We start from the raw sequence: 21,769 nt of genomic DNA, 5'->3' as shown, positions 1-21,769 counted from the left end.
CAAGTCACCTCTGCCCCTTCCATCGCACGGAGTGACCCCAAGTCGCCTCTGCCCCTTCCATCGCACGGAGTGACCCCAAGTCGCCTCTGCCCCTTCCATCGCACGGAGTGACCCCAAGTCACCTCTGCCCCTTCCATCGCACGGAGTGACCCCAAGTCGCCTCTGCTCCTTCCATCGCACGGAGTGACCCCAAGTCGCCTCTGCCCCTTCCATCGCACGGAGTGACCCCAAGTCGCCTCTGCTCCTTCCATCGCACGGAGTGACCCCAAGTCGCCTCTGCTCCTTCCATCGCACGGAGTGACCCCAAGTCGCCTCTGCTCCTTCCATCGCACGGAGTGACCCCAAGTCGCCTCTGCCCCTTCCATCGCACGGAGTGACCCCAAGTCGCCTCTGCCCCTCCCATCGCACGGAGTGACCCCAAGTCGCCTCTGCCCCTCCCATCGCACGGAGTGACCCCAAGTCACCTCTGCTCCTTCCATCGCACGGAGTGACCCCAAGTAACCTCTGCTCCTTCCATCGCACGGAGTGACCCCAAGTAACCTCTGCTCCTTCCATCGCACGGAGTGACCCCATGTCGCCTATGCTCCTTCCATCGCACGGAGTGACCCCAAGTCGCCTCTGCCCCTTCCATCGCACGGAGTGACCCCGAGTCGCCTCTGCCCCTTCCATCGCACGGAGTGACCCCAAGTCGCCTTTGCCTCTTCCATCCAGGCTCGGACTGGCCCATAGGGTAACAGGGGAATCCCCCGGTGGGCCCCTGTGCAGATCTGGGCCCCCAACCCCACTGTATGGGCAATAGTTGGCATAATTCACTTGATTCACTCTGTACAGAAAAAAGCAAAATCTCATCATTAACCAAACTACCCAGTTTATTTTTATATAGAGATATAGGTAAATTTGTGAACAAGGGTAATAATAATATAATAATAATTTTTATTTATATAGCGCCAACATATTCCGCAGCGCTTTACAAATTATAGAGGGGACTTGTACAGACAATAGACATTACAGCATAACAGAAATCACAGTTCAAAACAGATACCAGGAGGAATGAGGGCCCTGCTCACAAGCTCACAAACTATGAGGAAAAGGGGAGACACGAGAGGGGAATGGTAACAATTGCTTTAGTTATTTGGTAGTGTAATATATGTATGCAGGTGAAAAGTGGGCCCTCACAGTCAATGTTACTGGTGGGCCCTTAGGACCCCAGTCCGACACTTCTTCCATCGCACAGAGTGACCCCCAATCACCTCTGCCGCTAGTTGGGTTCGGCCGTTTAGACTTTTTCAGACTATAATCCACGTCTGATACAGTGATGATTTGTATCCCAAACATATGAGTTGGGGAAACCTTCAACCTCATTCACATGTAACAGAAAGTATCTGTCTGTACAGATTACTGGCTACACAAAATAATCAGCCACGGAAATAAGTATCAAGATACTGAGGACTAAACGTGAATCTGGCTAGAGGCGCAGTCAGACAACGCATGGACTGGCTGGCGGCTCTCCCTACCTGAGCATGGCAGCTGCATAGAAATACATGTAGTTGCCACGCTCAGGTCGGGAGAGCCGCCAGCCGGTCCGCGCACTGCGTCCTTCTTAGACCATATTTAGGTGTCCGTTTTTATGGATAGAACACATACCCATTATAGTCTATGAAGCTTTTCCTATTTTTATTTTTTTTTACAGACCATATGACCGCGAAAAAAAGGGACGTGTCTGGTTTTGAGCACAGTCATCGATCTAAAATCAGCCTCTATGGATCTGTGAGTACCATGGACCGTGCACAGACGCCGTCGGTGTGTAGTGCACGTGCTGTCTTGTACTTCTATGCAGCTGTCACTATCGGGGCAGGAGAGCCGCCAGCCAGTCCGGTCCGTGCGTTGAGTTATACAGCCGTCTGACTGCACCTTCAGGCTGAGTTCACACCAGCATATAATTAAAATAAAATAAAATTTTCATCTGTTTTTATACATCATCATTTATAAAAAATTACAAGAACAAATACAGTTTCCTGTGTTAAAAAAATAAGTGAATGCTTTATGGTCAATCCATACACTTGAATGGGAGAGTCTCATTTGAAATATGGCAGAGTATATCGCATGCTGAAATTTTGGTCAGTGAAAAATAAAACTATATATATCGATCCACAGTGTAGATTTCGACCGTGTTCACACATCGGTGTGAGTGTTACCGTGGGAGAGAAACGGATCAATTTCCTCTCTCAGGTATTATCCAAAATGCATCCAATTTTCTTCTCTTATCCCCCTTTATTTTTAATTTTGTTTTTTTTTACTGAAACAGGTAGACTGAACTTTTTTATCCATTGAGTCTTGGCAATAGATCAGTCTAAGGGTACTGTCACACAGTCACACTTTGGACGCTACGACGGCACGATCCGTGACGTCGCAGCGTCGTATGAGTATCGCTCCAGGGTCGTAGACTGCGGTCACACGTTGCAATCACGGCGCTGGAGCGATGCCGAAGTCCCTGGGTAACCAGGGTAAACATCGGGTTACTAAGCGCAGGGCCGTGCTTAGTAACCCGATGTTTACCCTGGTTACCAGCGTAAACATAAAAAAAACAAACCGTACATACTCACATTCCGGTGTCTGTCCCCCGGCGTTCTGCTTCTCTCCACTGTGTAAGCAGCAGAGCCGGAAAGCACAGCGGTGACGTCACCGCTGTGCTCGCTTTCCGGCTGGCAGGCGCTCACAGTGCAGAGAAGCAGAACGCCGGGGGACAGACACCGGAATGTGAGTATGTACGGTTTGTTTTTTTTTACTTTTACGCTGGTAACCAGGGTAAACATCGGGTTACTAAGCGCGGCCCTGCGCTTAGTTACCCGATGTTTACCCTGGTTACAAGCGAACACATCGCTGGATCGCTGTCACACACAACGATCCAGCGATGTCAGCGGGTGATCAAGCGACGAAAGAAAGTTCCAAACGATCTGCTACGACGTACGATTCTCAGCAGGGTCCCTGATCGCTGCTGCGTGTCAGACACAGCGATATCGTATGGATATCGCTAGAACGTCACGGATCGTACCGTCGTAGCGATCAAAGTGTGACTGTGTGACAGTACCCTAAGGCTCTGTTCACACACTGCGTTTTTTTTTCTGCAGGCAAAACCTGCTTTTTTGGCAGTAAAGAAGCTGCTTACAAAATGCAGGTTTTTAATGCTTTTTTTTTTTTTTGTGCCCCCCCCCCCACCCCAAAATATCATGATGCAACTTCTTTAGGTTTTTGCACCAAAAAACGCAGCAAAACCTGATTTTTAGCTCTGTTTTTGCACTTTCTATGGGTGAAAAAACAATGCAAAACCATGGATTGCACACAGAGGACACGGACCCATTATAGCCATCTGAAGCCGTGGGGCTCGTGCACACAACCACTTTTCGCGGACCAGTGCCATCTATGATTTGATTTTTTTTGTTTTTTTCTTTTTTTACCTTGGGCTGAGTGTGCTGCAGATAACAAAAACGTAGATTTGTCCAATTTTGAGCCGTATGTGAGATCAAAATCGGCAATACAAGTCTATGGGTCTGTGGAAAAAATCGAATGACAGCCGATTGCGGATAAATTTTGACTGACTAACGGGGTGGAGAATTTTTTTTTTTCTCTACGTCTTAAAGGGAACCTATCGTTCAGGCAGCATGAATCAGACACTGGCTATGCAATTGCAACCTGAGGCTGGTACAGTTTACTCTGTGATGTTTCATAGCAAACATGCCTCAACATGCCACAGGGAGACTACAGGGAGAGATCTGACTAGTCCGACGAGATGACTGCCTGGACTCCTCCCCGCCTGCTCCCCATGACAGACAGGACCCTCTATGTACATCCCTGCCCGGATTCTTCCCCACCTGCTCCCCATGACAGACAGGACCCTCTATGTACATCCCTGCCCGGATTCTTCCCCACCTGCTCCCCATGACAGACAGGACCCTCTATGTACATCCCTGCCCGGATTCTTCCCCGCCTGCTCCCCATGACAGACAGGACCCTCTATGTACATCCCTGCCCGGATTCTTCCCCGCCTGCTCCCCATGACAGACAGGACCCTCTATGTACATCCCTGCCCAGATTCTTCACTGCCTGCTCCCCATGACAGACAGGACCCTCTATGTACATCCCTGCCCAGATTCTTCTCCGCCTGCTCTCCATGACAGACAGGACCCTCTATGTACATCCCTGCCCAGATTCTTCACTGCCTGCTCCCCATGACAGACAGGACCCTCTATGTACATCCCTGCCCAGATTCTTCTCCGCCTGCTCTCCATGACAGACAGGACCCTCTATGTACATCCCTGCCCAGATTCTTCACTGCCTGCTCCCCATGACAGACAGGACCCTCTATGTACATCCCTGCCCAGATTCTTCTCCGCCTGCTCTCCATGACAGACAGGACCCTCTATGTACATCCCTGCCCAGATTCTTCCCCGCCTGCTCCCTATGACAGCCATGTACAGAGGTGGGAAGGTTCTGTCAGTCAATTGGAGGGGAGGGGGAGAAGCTGGGCTGCATTGGACTAGTCCGGTCTCTCCCTGTAGTCTCTAGACTGCTTTTTCTTTTCCTTTTTAAATAAAGGTTTGTTTGGTTTTTTTGCTGTTTCTTTTTGTGACACTGCTTAGTTTGATAAAGATTCCATCACCATGTTCACATTTGAGAAGGATTTTGGAGCAGATTCACACTTTTTTGTTGTGGATTTTGGAGCAGATTTTGTTTTAAAATCTGTATGGAAAAAAATACTTCAAATAATCTGAATACGCTTCCTTATTTCTGCCTCTCCTGCTACAAAGAAATGAAAACATTAGATTTTTTTTTTTTAAACCTCCTTATGCACAGAATTTTGTGCAGCGCCACTCGCAGACGCATGCACAGAGCGATCTTACGGCAAGTATAATGCATTGCACATTCTTTACGCCCACGTTTCCTGAGAGTTTCTTTGCAGGAAGCAAGATTTCCTGAGGAACCTGTGGAGGACCCAGTCTACAACATTTCTATCTGAAGTCTATGCCCTTCGGAGCCAGGTACTACACCTGGCCAATGAGACTGAGGTCCCCATGAAATCCAGTAGGGATCTTGTTGCTGTATGTGTTGGTGCTGTGCAAACAATGGGGCAGCCACATTGGGTACATTGAGATGTAGGGAAGGTCACTGGAAGTATATACAGAAAAGGACTAAAAAGGCACAAGGACTCCACCCCACCAGAGAAGAAAATCTAGAAAATGCTCCTTCCAACTCAGCCCCCTCCTCCGAGAAATCCTTACACCTTTCCTCCCCCACACCCTTCTGCCCTTCTTTGAACTTTAGTCCTGCACTTTCTCCCTGTACAGTATGTCTCCTCTGCAAGGATCTTCTGAACCAGTCGCCTTCTTCCACCACCAGTACTATAATAGTCAGTTGGCCTTCTTCCACAAGCATCCAGGCCCCCCCCCCAATTTTGGCTATGCTAATGAGTAGATAAAGGGACTGTATGATAGAGAACCATGGCAGCCTCTAGATAAGGCGCCAGTCTTGTTAATTTCTCAGCTATTCAAACTTGGCCCCGTGACCGTAAAAATGCAACTTAGCTGCTGTACCACGTGCAGCCCATGGGCAAATTAGACGTTTCTGGTAGGACACCAGTCTGGTTTACTAGCCATTGATATCTCTAAGATGGGGTACAGGAGGCCTGATTTTTATAGTACAGCCTCATGCATCCCCACCTTTAGGGGGAATAAGTGCAGCAGTACCTCACTGATACCTTGTTCCTTCATTCATGACTTTAGGTGGGCATGGATTTTGGTACATGTTTGACCTAGAGTTTTTGGTGTCCAAGACAATATGGAATGGTTCCTCTCTTCCAAGTTGAACATACCCTTATTCAATGGGGCTGTTCAGATGTTTTCACACGGGCCAAATTTCTGCATGAAAAAAACAAAACCGCAGCGTGCACTAGTCTCTTCCCATTATGGTTGAGACTCATCTATTCAGGTCAATGGGTGCACACAAAAAATCTGATCCCATACATATGTAGTGTCTGATTTTTATAAATTTGTGCATTTTAATAACTGCTGATCAGAGTTTGATCACAGTGTGATCCAATTTTCTCAGAGGAGGAGGAGGAAAAAAACCTCGCACATACGGTTCACAGAAAAAAAAACACGGAAATGTGAACAGTCACATAGACTAAACGTGTACGTGTTCTATCCGTGAAAATCACAGCTAAAACACGTGCATCTGAATGAGACCTTGGTGTGCACATACCCTTGAGATATGTGCACACATTTTTTTTTTGTGGACTCTGCCTGAAAATGGCTGCAAAACAAAAAACAAATGAACATCATGCACAGCAATGTAAAAACGAGACTCGAAGTTCTCACTTCTTTTAACTGCTTCATGGTTTGGAAACTGAAACTGTTAAGTAACATGTTCATTCTTTGAGCGGCTTCATTTGGAAGCCGCCCGCTCTTTAGTTAAAAGTACAAGGAAAAGATGCAGTCATCGGAGCCAACACAAAAAAAATGCCCCAACGCCGCTTCTGGAAGAAACCCCTAGACTATACAAACACTGAGTTTTTGACATGTATCTGTTCCACAAAAACAGCTTCAAAAACTTTTAGAAAACCTATTCATCTCTATGAGAAATCTCCTTTGCTGTTCCTATGAGGAGTTCAGTGGTTTTTTTTCCCCTCCTCACTTCTTTGAAGTAGATCCTGAAGGATTCTTTTCCAAGCTAGTCACTGTCAAAGAAAAAAATTCCTCCAAAAGCCCCCTAAGAAGGGAGCGCGCTCTGAAACGGTTACCATTCCTACAAAAAAAAAAACCCCAGTGTGAACAGCCTTGTAGGCAGCTTTACCTACCAATGTCTAGTTTAGGATCAGATCACAAGAAAACCTGAGCGTTCTTCATGGAGGAAGTTAGTGTGACCGGTAGCGGTGGAATTTCCCGTCATTGCAATGTACATATAAAGAAGCCTACTTCTTGGTATGATCTCACAGAAGGTGCTGGATAAAGTGGTGGTCATCGAGAGATGTGAATCAGGCCTGGGGAGTCGGTAAGCCAAACCTCCGACTCCGACTCCTCTATTTCCATGACTCCGACTCCATCAAAATGGACTCCGACTCCACAGCCCTGATGTGAAGAGGACTAAAAGTGCTCTCAAATCGCTGTTTTTGCAATGTTTCGCTCAAAAGTTATTTTAATACATCTTCCATTCCTTCAAGACACTGTAGAGGAACTAGGGGGAGGGGAGACCACCATCCAACTAGTAGATTTTTTTTTTTTTTTCATCTTGGATCAAAAATTGGTGCAAATTTCAACAGAATTCTATTTTTGTCTTTAGCTTTGTCCAAGATGCTCCTATTTTATTATTATTTTTTTTCTAGAGACATGCACCCGAATTTAAAACTTTTACTAACTTTAACTTGGGTGTGAGATTACGAAGTACCAGCCCTAATGAATGTCCGAAACGATCACATTCAGAGGAGCAAAGCTGATTTTATTTATTTTTTGTGCATGTGAATATTCCACTGGACTCTTCTGTGGTCCAGCCTTGTTGACCACTATTTCAATTTCAATGGGGTATCCTGTCAGCCTTACCATAGGTAAACAATATCTGATCAGCAGGGGTCCATCACTGGCTCCACACTGTCTGGAAAGGTAAATACTTATAATTGAATTACCCTAGACAAACAAGACCATAGGAGGGGGATGGAGGTGATGTTGGAAAGGAACATCTCAAGTGTTTGGGCCATAAAGCCCTCCATGCACATTAGATGGCTGATGGAGGAACCATCATTCCACCAACACAGTGTAAGGACCCTCGTACACATTACACCAATGGTTGACGAAGCCGCCTGTATTGATGGTTTTAGCGGACAGTCTGGTGTATGGGGTCCCTGACGATTTCGGACTGCTGATCCTATTGTTGTATGTGAGATAAGCCACCACCAGAGGAGTCCATCAGTGGCTCCTTCATATAAAACAAAGGGGCACTTCACTGCGCTCTAATGTGTATGGGGGGGCCGCGAAGCGAAGCCATTGATATTACCTATAGTCTAACGTGTATGGGGGGGGGGGGCTCCCGACTCTCCCACTGACAGATAATGTTGGGGGAGATAAGCATCTCACGTGTCTCATATGTCCGATATGTGATCCGATTCTCTGCTACCAGGATAAGATGGGGGGGAAAAAAAAGTCTCCATTCTGTCAGTGACAATTGGACAGCATTCAGATGTCATCTGAGTGCAACTCAATTTCTTTTTAGTGGCCTCATTGATCCATTGATAACAGGATCCAGCTCGGACATGCTGCGTTTTATTTTATTTTATTTTTTTCCTCGTCCCGGAAAAAATCAGACATCTGCACGGTCCCATAGACTAACATTGGTCCGAGTTGATCCCATATTTTGTTGGATTACGCTCCGACCGAAAATACAGTCACGTGCACGAGTCCTATGGAGGAGTTGGGAGAGAAAGTCACTGGCTGAAGGATGGTTGGGATGACCACTGTCTACTGAGTGTGGGGCCCCTTATCTAAAGGCTTCAGACCTTCTGTCCTGATACCGCACCCCTCCCCACTATTGTCTTATGTGTCTAAGGTAGTTGTATGCACATATAGAAAAAAAAGTTTACTCTGCAATAAATACTTTTTTTGCAAAGCACAAAACCGAGTCCACTCACGCCACTAATTATGTGTTACGTATTATTGATCGGGACGGTAACGAACAACGGTTGGATATTTTGTATCAAAACACTTTTCTCTAAACTAATAGGGAAAAGTCAGGGCATGTTACTGTAAATGTCACAGCGGGGAGGATGGGGTTAACCAAACACCTCACTCCAGCAGACTAGCTGTATAATCTGGAAAATCCAGTTCTGCTGCTTCCAGCTCTCCTCTTTGGCCGCTCACCAGCCCTGTATTAGAGCGCTGCCTGAGTGCTGACTGCTCTGAGCGCTGTGGTGGGCACTCTGGGGGTCGTACACTCCAGGGCAGCAGCTATGAGGGCCATTCCCATTAGATATACGGTGATAACATATAAGGCCGGCTTTACACACCTGACTCACGGTCTTAGTAGGGTCACGATGCCCGGCCCGGCCCCGGGTGTCCTGGCCGGTCCGGGCATTGCGGTCTGTACTTGGACCATGAAAGTTGGATGTATGAGATCGGCCCTATCCTTAAGTGACTCCTGGTGTTTGCCTTATCCCTTCGTATTCCTATGCGTCGTGTGTACTATACCGTGTATGATCTCATTATATGACTTTTCTCTCATGCTGTGAGGTCAGAGGTACACGGTGACCTTTTTGTACCATTAACTAGGACATCACTGCTTATAATTCCTGTACAATATCATCACAATGATATATCCTAGGGATGTGCCAAACAAGTGCTTTTATAGGAATATCCCATTAAGTGGAGCAATGCTGTGACATCACTGTGTGCATTATCTCTGTACTGTGACATCACTTGGTCCATTATCTCTGTAATGTGACATTGCTGTGTGCATTATCCCTATACTGTGACGTCACTTGGTCCATTATCTCTGTAATGTGACATTGCTGTGTGCATTATGCCTGTACTGTGACGTCACTTGGTCCATTATCTCTGTACTGTGACATTGCTGTGTGCATTATCCCTGTATTGTGACATCACTTGGTCCATTATCTCTGTACTGTGACATTGCTGTGTGCATTATCCCTGTACTGTGACATCACTTGGTCCATTATCTCTGTAATGTGACATTGCTGTGTGCATTATCTCTGTACTGTGACGTCACTTGGTCCATTATCTCTGTAATGTGACATGGCTGTGTGCATTATCCCTATACTGTGACGTCACTTGGTCCATTATCTCTGTAATGTGACATTGCTGTGTGCATTATGCCTGTACTGTGACGTCACTTGGTCCATTATCTCTGTACTGTGACATTGCTGTGTGCATTATCCCTGTACTGTGACATCACTTGGTCCATTATCTCTGTACTTAGACATTGCTGTGTGCATTATCCCTGTACTGTGACGTCACTTGGTCCATTATCTCTGTACTGTGACATTGCTGTGTGCATTATCCCTGTACTGTGACGTCACTTGGTCCATTATCTCTGTACTGTGACATTGCTGTGTGCATTATCCCTGTACTGTGACATCACTTGGTCCATTATCTCTGTACTGTGACATTGCTGTGTGCATTATCCCTGTACTGTGACATCACTTTCTGTTTCATACACTGTGTACATACTGGATTTTAAACGTAAAGCTGATTGTAGGGGATCTGGGTGTTGGACCCCCACCGATCTGATATTGATAAGCTATTAGGACCCCTTATCATCATTATGCTGAAAATCAGCTAATACTACATCACTGTGAGAACTGTACTGTGACATCCCTGTGTTCTTAGACATTGACTGTGGCTGCTACATCGCAGTATAATGCAGATTAATGGGATCGTATTGCAACCCGCAGGGTACTGTGTCTGCGACAAGCAAGTCCCCCCAAAAATGTAGCTGGTTCTGGCTAATTACAACATGTTTTGTTGATTTACGGGTCTGAATGCAACATCGTTCACCTTCATGTTGCGGCGATGCAGCTGCGGCACGGCGCACTCATGGGTTGCGGCTAAAGTCCTCGTCTAGCTCCAGTCTTATTCCTTCAGCGTTATTCTTTATCATTGAGAACATTATCACTGTGCAGTGTCATCATTGTGTATTTCCTGAACTTGCAGCTGAAAGTGGTCATGGTAGAATGGGGGTCCCACCGGTACCTGTTACACCCCTGGTCGCTCTGTATGGGCTGTAAAACCGCAGAACCCATAGAGCGACTGTAAAGTAGGCGGAAGCATTAGCTCAGCTATAATTAGCATTGGTGATGTAATGCTATTAATAAACCTCCGAATATGTTCTCAGAAAGATATACAAGCAGGAGTAATCCCATGACAAACCTGCGGGGGCGCTGGTAACTCAGATTCCCTATGGTTGTGCTACAAATCTGAGAGCAGAATGTCAGCTGCTGTTTATGGCAGCCTGTATTCCGCAGTCACAGATTGTGGTCAGATGCGCAGCAGAGAACTGGAATTACCAGGAGCTTTCATGCCCTTCTGCTAGTAATGGATTGCAGTAATACATAGTTTGGGGAATTGCTATCTGAACAATTTTTGATTCACTAATGTGTATTGTAAGTCCGGGGTAGAGAGTTGAGAATTTGCTACGGATATATAATAACAAACCTCCATCTCTGTATAGTTCTGTGTCATATGATGTTCTCTTATTAGCCACAAGTCAGCTGAACGGGCTGGTTTTTTATCATAATGTAAGTCCTGAATCGCTTGCCAAGCTTTGACTTCAGTACGTTGCATTCTTTAACCCAGAATAAATTTAAAGGAAACCTCCTAAGGACGACTTTACTACTCTGGTATACCCCTAGTGGTATAATTCTACAGATACTGGTACAAAAGTAAAAATGATACTTGTCTTGGACTGAGGTCTAGACACCAGTCCAGAGCCGCTCACCTAGCCAAATCAGTTCTCATGCTTCACACTGACGAGGGCCAACAGCCCGAAACACCGTGTCTGCGAATTGAGATACTGATTTGGCTTTTATCCTAAGTCATATTGCACGACTCGTTAAAGGGTTGATTGTGACTTGTAGGATCGCTACTTCCTACAGGTGGCGCTATAGAGTTCAAGTCCTCTTTATATTTGAAGAGGCAATTTGCATACCTGTCTTGAAGTAATCTGATATACCAGCGCTGAGAAATTATTATTATTTATTTATATAGCACCATTAATTCCATGGTGCTGTACATGAGAAAGAGGTTACATACAGAATTATAGATATCGTTACAGTAAACAAATTTACAATGACAGACTGGTACAGAGGGGAGAGGTCACAGTCCTTGCAGACATACATTCTATGGGATAATGGGGAAGAGACAGGAGATCGGGGGTGTGGCAGCTCTGGTGGTGGTGAGGTGGCAGCTCGGGTGGTTGGTGGGGTGGCAGCTTGGGTGGTTGGTGAGGTGGCAGAATGGTTATTGCAGACTGTAGGCTTTCCTGAAGAGATGGGTTTTCAGGTTCTGTCTGAAGGATCCGAGGGTGGTGGATAATCGAACGTGTCGAGGCGTGGAATTCCAGAGGATGAGGGATATTCGGGAGAAATCTTGGAGGCAGTTCTGTGAGGAACGAATAAGTGTAGAGGAGAGTAGGAGGTCTTGGGAGGATCAGAGATTACGTGAGGGAAGATATTGGGAGACTAGTTCAGAGATATAGGGAGAGGACAGGTTGTGGATGGCTTTGTAGATTAGTGTTAGTAGTTTGAACTGGATTCGTTGGGGAATTGGGAGCCAGTGGAGGGATTTGCAGAGAGGAGAAGCAGGGGAGTAGCGAGGAGAGAGGTGGATTAGCCGGGCAGCAGAGTTGAGGACAGACTGGAGCGGTGCAAGAGAGTTAGCGGGGAGGCCACAGAGGAGGGTGTTGCAGTAGTCGAGGCGGGAGATGATAAGGGCATGCACAAGAGTCTTAGTAGATTATGTGCTGAGGAAGGGACGGATTCTGGCAATATTTTTGAATTGGAGGTGGCAAGAGTTTGGGCGTGCGGTTTGAAGGACAGGGCAGAGTCGAGAGTTACCCCGAGGCAGTGGATTTCAGGTGCGGAAGAGAGCGTGATACCGTTTACCATAATAAATAGATCAGGTAGGGGGGATACGCAGGATGGGAGAAAGATGATGAGTTCTGTTTTGTCTACATTGAGTTTTAGGAAGCCAGAGGTGAAGAAGGAGGATATGGCTAATAGACACTCCGGGATTCTGGACAGCAGAGCGGTGACATTTGGGCCAGAGAGGTAGATCTGAGTGTCATCCACATACAGGTGGTACTGGAAGCCATGGGACTGTGAGTTGTCCTAGGCCAAGGGTATAGATGGAAAAAAGTAGGGGCCCTAGGACAGAGCCTTGAGGGACTCCAACAAAGAGAGGGCGGGATGAGGAGGTAGTGTGGGAGTGGGAAACACTAAATGTGCGGTCAGAAAGGTATGAGGCAATCCAGGACAGGGACCTATACAGCCGTGCCGCTAAACTTGCTAGTAATAGTTCTCACAAGAAGAGGGTGTCCTAAAATTTCTGAATGCAGAATTTGCAGAGCTGATGTAAAAAAAAAAAAAAAAAAAAAAAAAAGGTTTATTTAAGATTATTGCTTTGTTAGTAATTCCTTCACATACTGCTCTACCTGAATAACATGTTTTACAACTAGGAACCGAGGGCGGGATTTGACTAATATTGGACAGCAGCCATGGCGAAATCAATTTGCCCCTGGCATGGTTGCTGTTTATGTAGCAGTGGTGAGAACTACAGGTCTGTCCTAGTGTGCTGGCTGCAGAGGTGGGCAATTGGGTAGTCGGGCAAGTGGGGGTTCACAGGTACAGCACAGTAGTCCTACAATGGAGAGTTTTGGTATATCTGTAGGATAGGTTATGCCTTATACATGGGGTTTCCACCACTGGGACCACCTATCGGCGATTGACAACCCTTGTCTACATGGCCTAAAATAGTATATGGAAGCCATATCGCGGATCCTCCTAGTCTGACATGTAGACACAGCCTGTGGATGCCTTACAGGGTTCACCCGTTGTGGTTTTGCTAATTAGCTTTATGGTTCCTTCTGTCTACGACGTTATGTGATGGTGGGGAAAACTCCTCTAAATTAAGGTTCATGCTTGACTGATCCAGAGTCAAGAGATATGGTCTCTACATCCAGTTTCAATGGACCACAGCCCTCCCAATGGTAAGGAGTGGTAAGGCTTGGCAGTCATTTTTCTCAATCTGCCCTCATTCTTGATAGAATAAATGTACCGTGATGGTACCAGTGTTTATCACTTCTATTAGAAAGCTGACGCTTCGTAGTCACCAGAGAAAGACAATAAGGCGGTCAAAAGTGAGAACATGGACCCCATTGAAAATACGGCTTACTACAACATTTAACCAGAGAAATCACTCAGAACTGCACATAGCCCTTAAAAAAAGTTACCCATTTATTGGGCGTTCTTGATTTGACATATTAAACCTCAAGTACCAATTTTTACATGTACTTCCCGTATGAAATATTGACACCTTACAGTTATATGAAAAAGTTTGGGCACCCCTATTAATCTTAAGCTTAATGTTTTATAAAAATAGATTTTTTTTGCAACAGCTATTTCAGTTTCATATGTCTAATAACTGTTGGACACAGTAATGTTTCTGCCTTGAAATGAGGTTTATTGTACTAACAGAAAATGTGCAATCTGCATTCAAACAAAATTTGATAGGTGCATAAGTATGGGCACCCTTATCATTTTCTTGTTTAAAATACTCCTACGTACTTTTTACTGACTTACTAAAGCACTTTTTTTGTTTTTGTATCCTCATTGAGCTTTGAACTTCATAGCCAGGTGTATGCAATCATGAGAAAAGCTACTTAAAGTGGCCACTTGCAAGTTGTTCTCCTGTTTGAATCTCCTCTGAAGAGTGGCATCATGGGCTCCTCAAAACAACTATCAAATGATCTGAAAACAAAGATTATTCAACATAGTTGTTCAGGGGAAGGATACAAAAAGCGGTCTCAGAGATTTAACCTGTCAATTTCCACTGTGAGGAACATAGTAAGGAAATGGAAGAACACAGGTACAGTTCTTGTTAAGGCCAGAAGTGGCAGGCCAAGAAAACATCAGAAAGGCAGACAAGAAGGATGGTGAGATCAGTCAAAGCCAATCCTCAGATCACCTCCAGAGAGCTGAAGCATCAACTTGCTGCAGATGGTGTCACTGTGCATCGGTCAACTATACAACGCACTTTGCACAAGGAGAAGCTGTATGGGAGAGTGATGCGAAAGAAGCCGTTTCTGCAAGCACGCCACAAACAGTCGGCTGAGGTATGCAAAAGCACATTTGGAGAAGCCAATTTCTTTTTGGAAGAAGGTCCTGTGGACTGATGAAACCAAGATTGAGTTGTTTGGTCATACAAAAAGGCGTTATGCATGGTTGCAAAAAAACACAGTGCGTTTGTTTTCAGATCATTTGACAGTTGTTTTGAGGAGCCCATGATGCCACTCTTCAGAGGAGATTCAAACAGGAGAACAACTTGCAAGTGGCCACTTTAACCCCTTCGTGCCATGCGCCGTACTAGTACGGCGCTGCCGGCACTGCATTAGTGCCAGCCGCAGTACTAGTACGGCGCATCGATCACCGCGGTCTCCCGCTGAGCGCCGCGGTGATCGGGTGCGGGTGTCAGCTGTATATGACAGCTGACACCCCGCAGCAATGCCCACGATCGTCGCTGTCGCCGATCGCGGGCATTTAACCCCTCTGATGCCGCTGTCAATAGTGACAGCGGCATAGAGGGGGATCGCGCAGGGACGGGGGCTCCCTGCGCTCTCCCACCGGAGCAGCGCGATGAGATCGCGCTGCTCCGGTGACCTGGAAGGAGTCCCCGGATCCAAGATGGCCGCGGGACTCCTTCCGGGTCATGAGATGACCCTGCTTGCCGGCGTCTGCTGAGAATTCCTCATAGCAGGCGCCGGCAAGCCTCTGCAATGTGCCTGTCAGATCGATGATCTGACAGAGTGCTGTACACACTGTCAGATCACCGATCTGTGATGTCCCCCCCTGGGACAAAGTAAAAAAGTTTAAAAAAAAAATTTCCACATGTGTAAAAAAAAAAAAAAAAAAAAAATTCCTAAATAAAGAAAAAAAAAAAATATTCCCATAAATACATTTATCTAAATAAAAAAAAATAAAAAATCACACAATAAAAGTACACATATTTAGTATCGCCGCGTCCGTAACGACCCCACCTATAAAACTATATCACTATTTAACCCCTTCAGTGAACACCGTAAAAAAAACAACAAAAAAAACGAGGCAAAAAACAACGCTTTATTCTCATACCGCCAAACAAAAAGTGTAATAACACGCGATCAAAAAGACGGATATAAATAACCATGGTACCGCTGAAAACGTCATCTTGTCCCGCAAAAAAAAAGCCGCCATACAGCATCATCAGCAGAAAAATAAAAAAGTTATAGTCCTCAGAATAAAGCGATGCAAAAACAATTATTTTTTTATATAAAATAGTTTTTATTGTGTAAAAGCGCCAAAACATAAAAAAATTACATAAATGAGGTATCGCTGTAATCGTACTGACCCGAAGAATAAAACTGCTTTATCCTTTTTACCAAAGGCGGAACGGTATAAACGCCCCCCTAAAGGAATTTCAGGAATTGCTGGTTTTTGTTCATTCCGCCTCCCAAAAATCGGAATAAAAAGCGATCAAAAAATGTCATGTACCCGAAAATGGTACCAGTAAAAACGTCAACTCGTCCTGCAAAAAACAAGATCTCACATGACTCTGTGGACCAAAATATGGAAAAATTATAGCTCTCAAAATGTGGTGATGCAAAAACTATTTTTTGCAATAAAAAGCGTCTTTTAGTGTGTGATGGCTGCCAACCATAAAAATCTGCCCAAAAAACGCTATAAAAGTAAATCAAACCCCCCCTTCCTCACCCCCTTAGTTAGGGAAAAATAATAAAATGTAAAAAAATATATTTATTTCCATTTTCCCGTTAGGCTACTTTCACACTAGCGTCGGCCCGGGGCCGTCGCGCTGCGTCGGCCCGACATACCGACGCATACTGTGCAAGCGCCGCACAACGGGGGCAGCGGATGCTGTTTTTCCACGCATCCGCTGCCCCATTGTGAGGTGCGGGGAGGTGGGGGCGGAGTTCCAGCCGCGCATGCGTGGTCGGAAATGGTGGACCGTCGGCACAAAAAAAGTTACATGTAACGTTTTTTGCTGCCGGGGGTCCGCCACAACACGACGCAACCGTCGCACGACGCTTGCGACATGTGTCAATACGTCGCTAATGTTAGTCTATGGGGAAAAAACGCATCCTGCAGATGACTTTGCAGGATGCGTTTTTTCGCCAAAACGACGCATTGCGACGTATGCAAAAAAACGCTAGTGTGAAAGTAGCGCTAGGGTTAGGACTAGGGTTAGGGTTGGGGTTAGGGTTTCAGTTAGAATTGGGGAGTTTTCACTGTTTAGGCACATCAGGGGCTCTCCAAACGCGACATGGCGTCCGATCTCAACGCGTTTGTTTGCGTTAAGAACGCATGCGTTTTTATAGAAAAAAAACAGAAAACACACTGAAAAGTCACCCACCACCATCAAGGTGATAAAGGGATCCAAACCCTAACCCTAACCCTACCCCTAAACTCACCCTTAACCGTTTAATGAACATTTTCTGACAGTCATAGTGCCACGTATTTCAGTGCCACGTATTTCAGTGCCACGTATTTCAGTGCCACGTCTTTCAGTGCCACGTCTTTCAGTGCCACGTCTTTCAGTGCCACGATATTTCAGTGCCACGATATTTCAGTGAAATACGTGGCACTGAAATATCGTGGCATTTACGTGAAATACGTGGCACTTATATACGTGGCACTTATATACGTGGCCACTGAAATATCGTGGCACTTATATACGTGGCACTTATATACGTGGCCACTGAAATATTGTGGCACTTATATACGTATATACGTATATAAACGTATTTCAGTGCCACGTATTTCAGTGCCACGTATTTCAGGTTAGGGGTAGGGGTAGGGTTAGGGTTAGGGTTTTTTGGTTTTTTCTTGTGTTTTTCTATAAAAACGCAGGCGTCTAAAAAACGCATGCGTTTTACCGCGTTTACATGCGTTTTTCACACATGCGTTTTTGTTAAACGCATGCAGATAAAAACGCAAGTGTGAAACCAGCCTTACCCTTGGGAAAATAAAAACATGGGGGCTAAAATATAATTTTCGTGGAAAAAAATATATTTTTTATTTTCGCGGCTCTGCGTTATAAACTGTAGTGAAGCACTTGGGGGTTCAAAGTTCTCAACACATCTAGATAAGTTCCGTGGGGGGTCTAGTTTCCAATATGGGGTCACTTGTGGGGGGTTTCTACTGTTTAGGTACATCAGGGGCTCTGCAAATGCAACATGACACCTGCAGACCAATCCATCTAAGTCTGCATTTCAAACGGCGCTCCTTCCCTTCCGAGCTCTGCCGTGCGCACAAACAGTGGTTCCCCCCCATATATGGGGTATCAGCGTACTCAGGACAAATTGGACAACAACTTTTGTTGTCCAATTTCTCCTGTTACCCTTGGGAAAATAAAAACGTGGGGGCTAAAATATAATTTTAGTGGAAAAAAAAATATTTTTTATTTTCACGGCTCTGCGTGATAAACTGTAGTGAAACACTTGTTGGTTCAAAGTTCTCACAACACATCTAGATAAGTTCCGTGGGGGGTCTAGTTTCCAATATGGGGTCACTTGTGGGGGGTTTCTACTGTTTAGGTACATCAGGGGCTCTGCAAATGCAACATGACACCTGCAGACCAATCCATCTAAGTCTGCATTTCAAACGGCGCTCCTTCCCTTCCGAGCTCTGCCGTGCGCACAAACAGTGGTTCCCCCCAATGTATGGGGTATCAGCGTACTCAGGACAAATTGGACAATAACTTTTGTGGTCCAATTTCTCCTGTTACCCTTGGGGGAAAAAAAATTGCGGGCTAAAACATTATTTTGTGGAAAGAAAAAATGATGTTTTAATTTTCACAGCGCTACATTCTAAACTTTAGTGAAACAACTGGGGGTTAAAAGTGCTCACCACACATCTAAATAAGTTCCTTAGGGGGTCTTCTTTCCAAAATGGTGTCACTTGTTAGGGTTTCCACTGTTTAGGCACGTCAGGGGCTCTCCAAACACGACATGGGTTCCGATCTCAATTCCAGCCAATTTTGCATTGAAAAGTCAAATGGCGCTCCTTCCCTTCCGAGCTCTGCCATGCGCCCAAACAGTGGTTTATCCCCATATATGAAGTATCAGCGTACTCAGGACAAATTGCACAACAACTTTTGGGGTCCAATTTATCCTGCTACCCTTGGGAAAATAAAAAATTGGGGGCAAAAAGATCATTTTTTGTGAAAATTAATATTTTTTTTTTACGGCTCTACATTATAAACTTCTGTGAAGCACTTGGAGGTTCAAAGTGCTCACCACACATCTAGATTAGTTCCTTAGAGGGTCTACTTTCCAAAATGGTGTCACTTGTGGGGGTTTCCACTGTTTAGGCACGTCAGGGGCTCTCCAAACAAGACATGGGTTCCGATCTCAATTCCAGCCAATTTTGCATTGAAAAGTCAAATGGCGCTCCTTCCCTTCCGAGCTCTGCCATGTGCCCAATCAATGGTTTACCCCAACATGTGGGGTATCGGCGTACTCAGGACAAATTGTACAACAACTTTTTTGGTCCAATTTCTCCTGTTACCCTTGGTAAAATAAAACAAATTGGATCTGAAGTAAAAATTTTGTGAAAAAAAAGTTAAATGTTCAATTTTTTTTAAACATTCCAAAAATTCCTGTGAAGCACCTGAAGGGTTAATAAACTTTTTGAATGTGGTTTTGAGTACCTTGAGGGGTGCAGTTTTTAGAATGGTGTCACTTTTGGGCATTTTCTGTCATATAGACCCCTCAAAGTCACTTCAAGTTTGAGGCGGTCCGTAAAAAAAATGGTTTTGCAAATTTTGTTGCAAAAATGAGAAATCGCTGGTCAACTTTTAACCCTTATAACTCCCTAACAAAAAAAAATTATGTTTCCAAAATTGTGCTGATGTAAAGCAGACATGTGGGAAATGTTGTTTATTAACTATATTATGTGATATAACTCTCTAATTTAAGGGCATAAAAACGAAAAATTTGAAAATTGCTAAATTTTCATAATTTTCGACAAATTTCTGTTTTTTTCACAAATAAATGCAAGTCATATCGAAGAAGTTTTACCACTATCATAAAGTACAATATGTCACGAGAAAACAATCTCAATCACCAGGATCCGTTGAAGCGTTTCAGAGTTATGACCTCATAAAGTGACAGTGGTCAGAATTGTAAAAATTGGCCGTGTCACTTAGGTGAAAACAGGCTTTGGGGTGAAGGGGTTAAGTAGCTTTTCTCATGATTGCATACACCTGGCTATGAAGTTCAAAGCTCAATGAGGTTACAAAACCAAAAAAGTGCTTTAGTAAGTCAGTAAAAAGTAGGTAGGAGTATTGAAAACAAGAAAATTATAAGGGTGCCCATACTTATGCACCTGTCAAATTTAGTTTGAATGCAGATTGCACATTTTCTGTTAGTACAATAAACCTCATTTCAAGGCAGAAACATTACTGTGTCCAACAGTTATTAGATATATGAAACTGAAATAGCTGTTGCAAAAAAAACAATTTTTATAATATAAAACATTAAGCTCAAGATTAATAGGGGTGCCCAAACTTTTTCATATAACTGTATATGATGAGTACATGGACAATTTATGAAGAAACCAGACCTTTCTCTAATCATCCAAGGTAAAATTTTGGTAGTTTGGTGTCCATTCAAACATGTGACTATGATGTTTTGCTGGACAAAGACACATCATAACCCCGCAGTCTGCCGGAATAGTCCATCCATACCCCGGACTGGCAAACTGTACCCCCTTTAAAAAGCACTTGTACACCACTGCTCTATTGAGCTTGATGGTCCCCTATAAATATACATTACATGAGCAAACATATGCGAACACCCGGATACCATGTGGGACATTGCATACCAACACTGAGGCTGTTAATCTGGACGTGGGCTTTTTGCGGCTATAACAACCTATTCTCATCTGGGAAACCTTTCCCCAAGACTTTGGAGTGGGTCTAGGAATTTGTACCCTTTAAGATACAATAACATGTGAAGGGTCAGACATAAGAAGGTAGGGCACACAATTGGCCTACCACTTCATCCTACGGTGCTCTAAGCTGTCCACTTGAGTTGCTCTCCACCAAACTCATCACCTTATTTCTCTACAGCGCTCACACACAAGTTGAAACAGGAAAGTCCAATGATAGTTTGAAGTTCAGCACACGATGGTTTAAAAATCGGATCATCTTTACTGTAAATTCATCAAAATTCCTTCTATAGTTTGGTGGATTTACCATAAAGATTATGGGATTTTAAACCAAGATGTGCTGGACTTCCAACTATTGTCTGGAGCTTTCTTGGTGCATCGGCACTTATCACTGGCTGTATCTTACAATACTATTCATCTACATGACACTGGAAAGAATGATTCCTACTTTGGGGACAGACAACTGCCAAAAACATCTTTGCACACTGTAGAATTAATATTACCATCAATTGAAATAACCGCTAAAAAAAAAAATTATCAGCCCCATATTATTACATCTCCTCCACGTGTCCATAAGACTGACCATTAGTGAAAAGCCGTTCTTCTCCGTTCCAGAGTCCAGCAATCCCATCTTTTACACCACTCCATCCGAACGATTGGTATTGTGTATATGGGTCTTACGGAGTCCATACACAAGTTAACTCTTCTTCGATGGTCAATTTTTGATCATAATGAATGATTGATTGATAATTTCACCTGATGACGGAGCAGCTAAGGTCCGTTATCACTCAAAACACTGGTCAGGCATGGAGGCTTTTGGTTTTGTTTTTTTTTTGACCGATAAGCATGGGCTGTATCATAAGCTGAAAAAACAAATACAATATTGGTTGATGTATTTTGAGCCGTTGCTAAATAATGCTTTATCCAACCACCAAGCGATCGTTCATCAGCCCATTTCCATGTAAGGTGTAGTGGAACCCTTAGGAACGTGAGCAGCTACTTATCCATAGAAATCCATTTCATATAGCTTTCAACAAGCAGTTCTTAATGCAA

This window comes from Ranitomeya variabilis, chromosome 2, assembly GCF_051348905.1.
Source record: "Ranitomeya variabilis isolate aRanVar5 chromosome 2, aRanVar5.hap1, whole genome shotgun sequence".
Lineage (NCBI taxonomy): Eukaryota > Metazoa > Chordata > Amphibia > Anura > Dendrobatidae > Ranitomeya > Ranitomeya variabilis.
The sequence above is the reverse complement of the archived record's forward strand: the minus strand, read 5'-3'. Positions refer to the sequence as shown.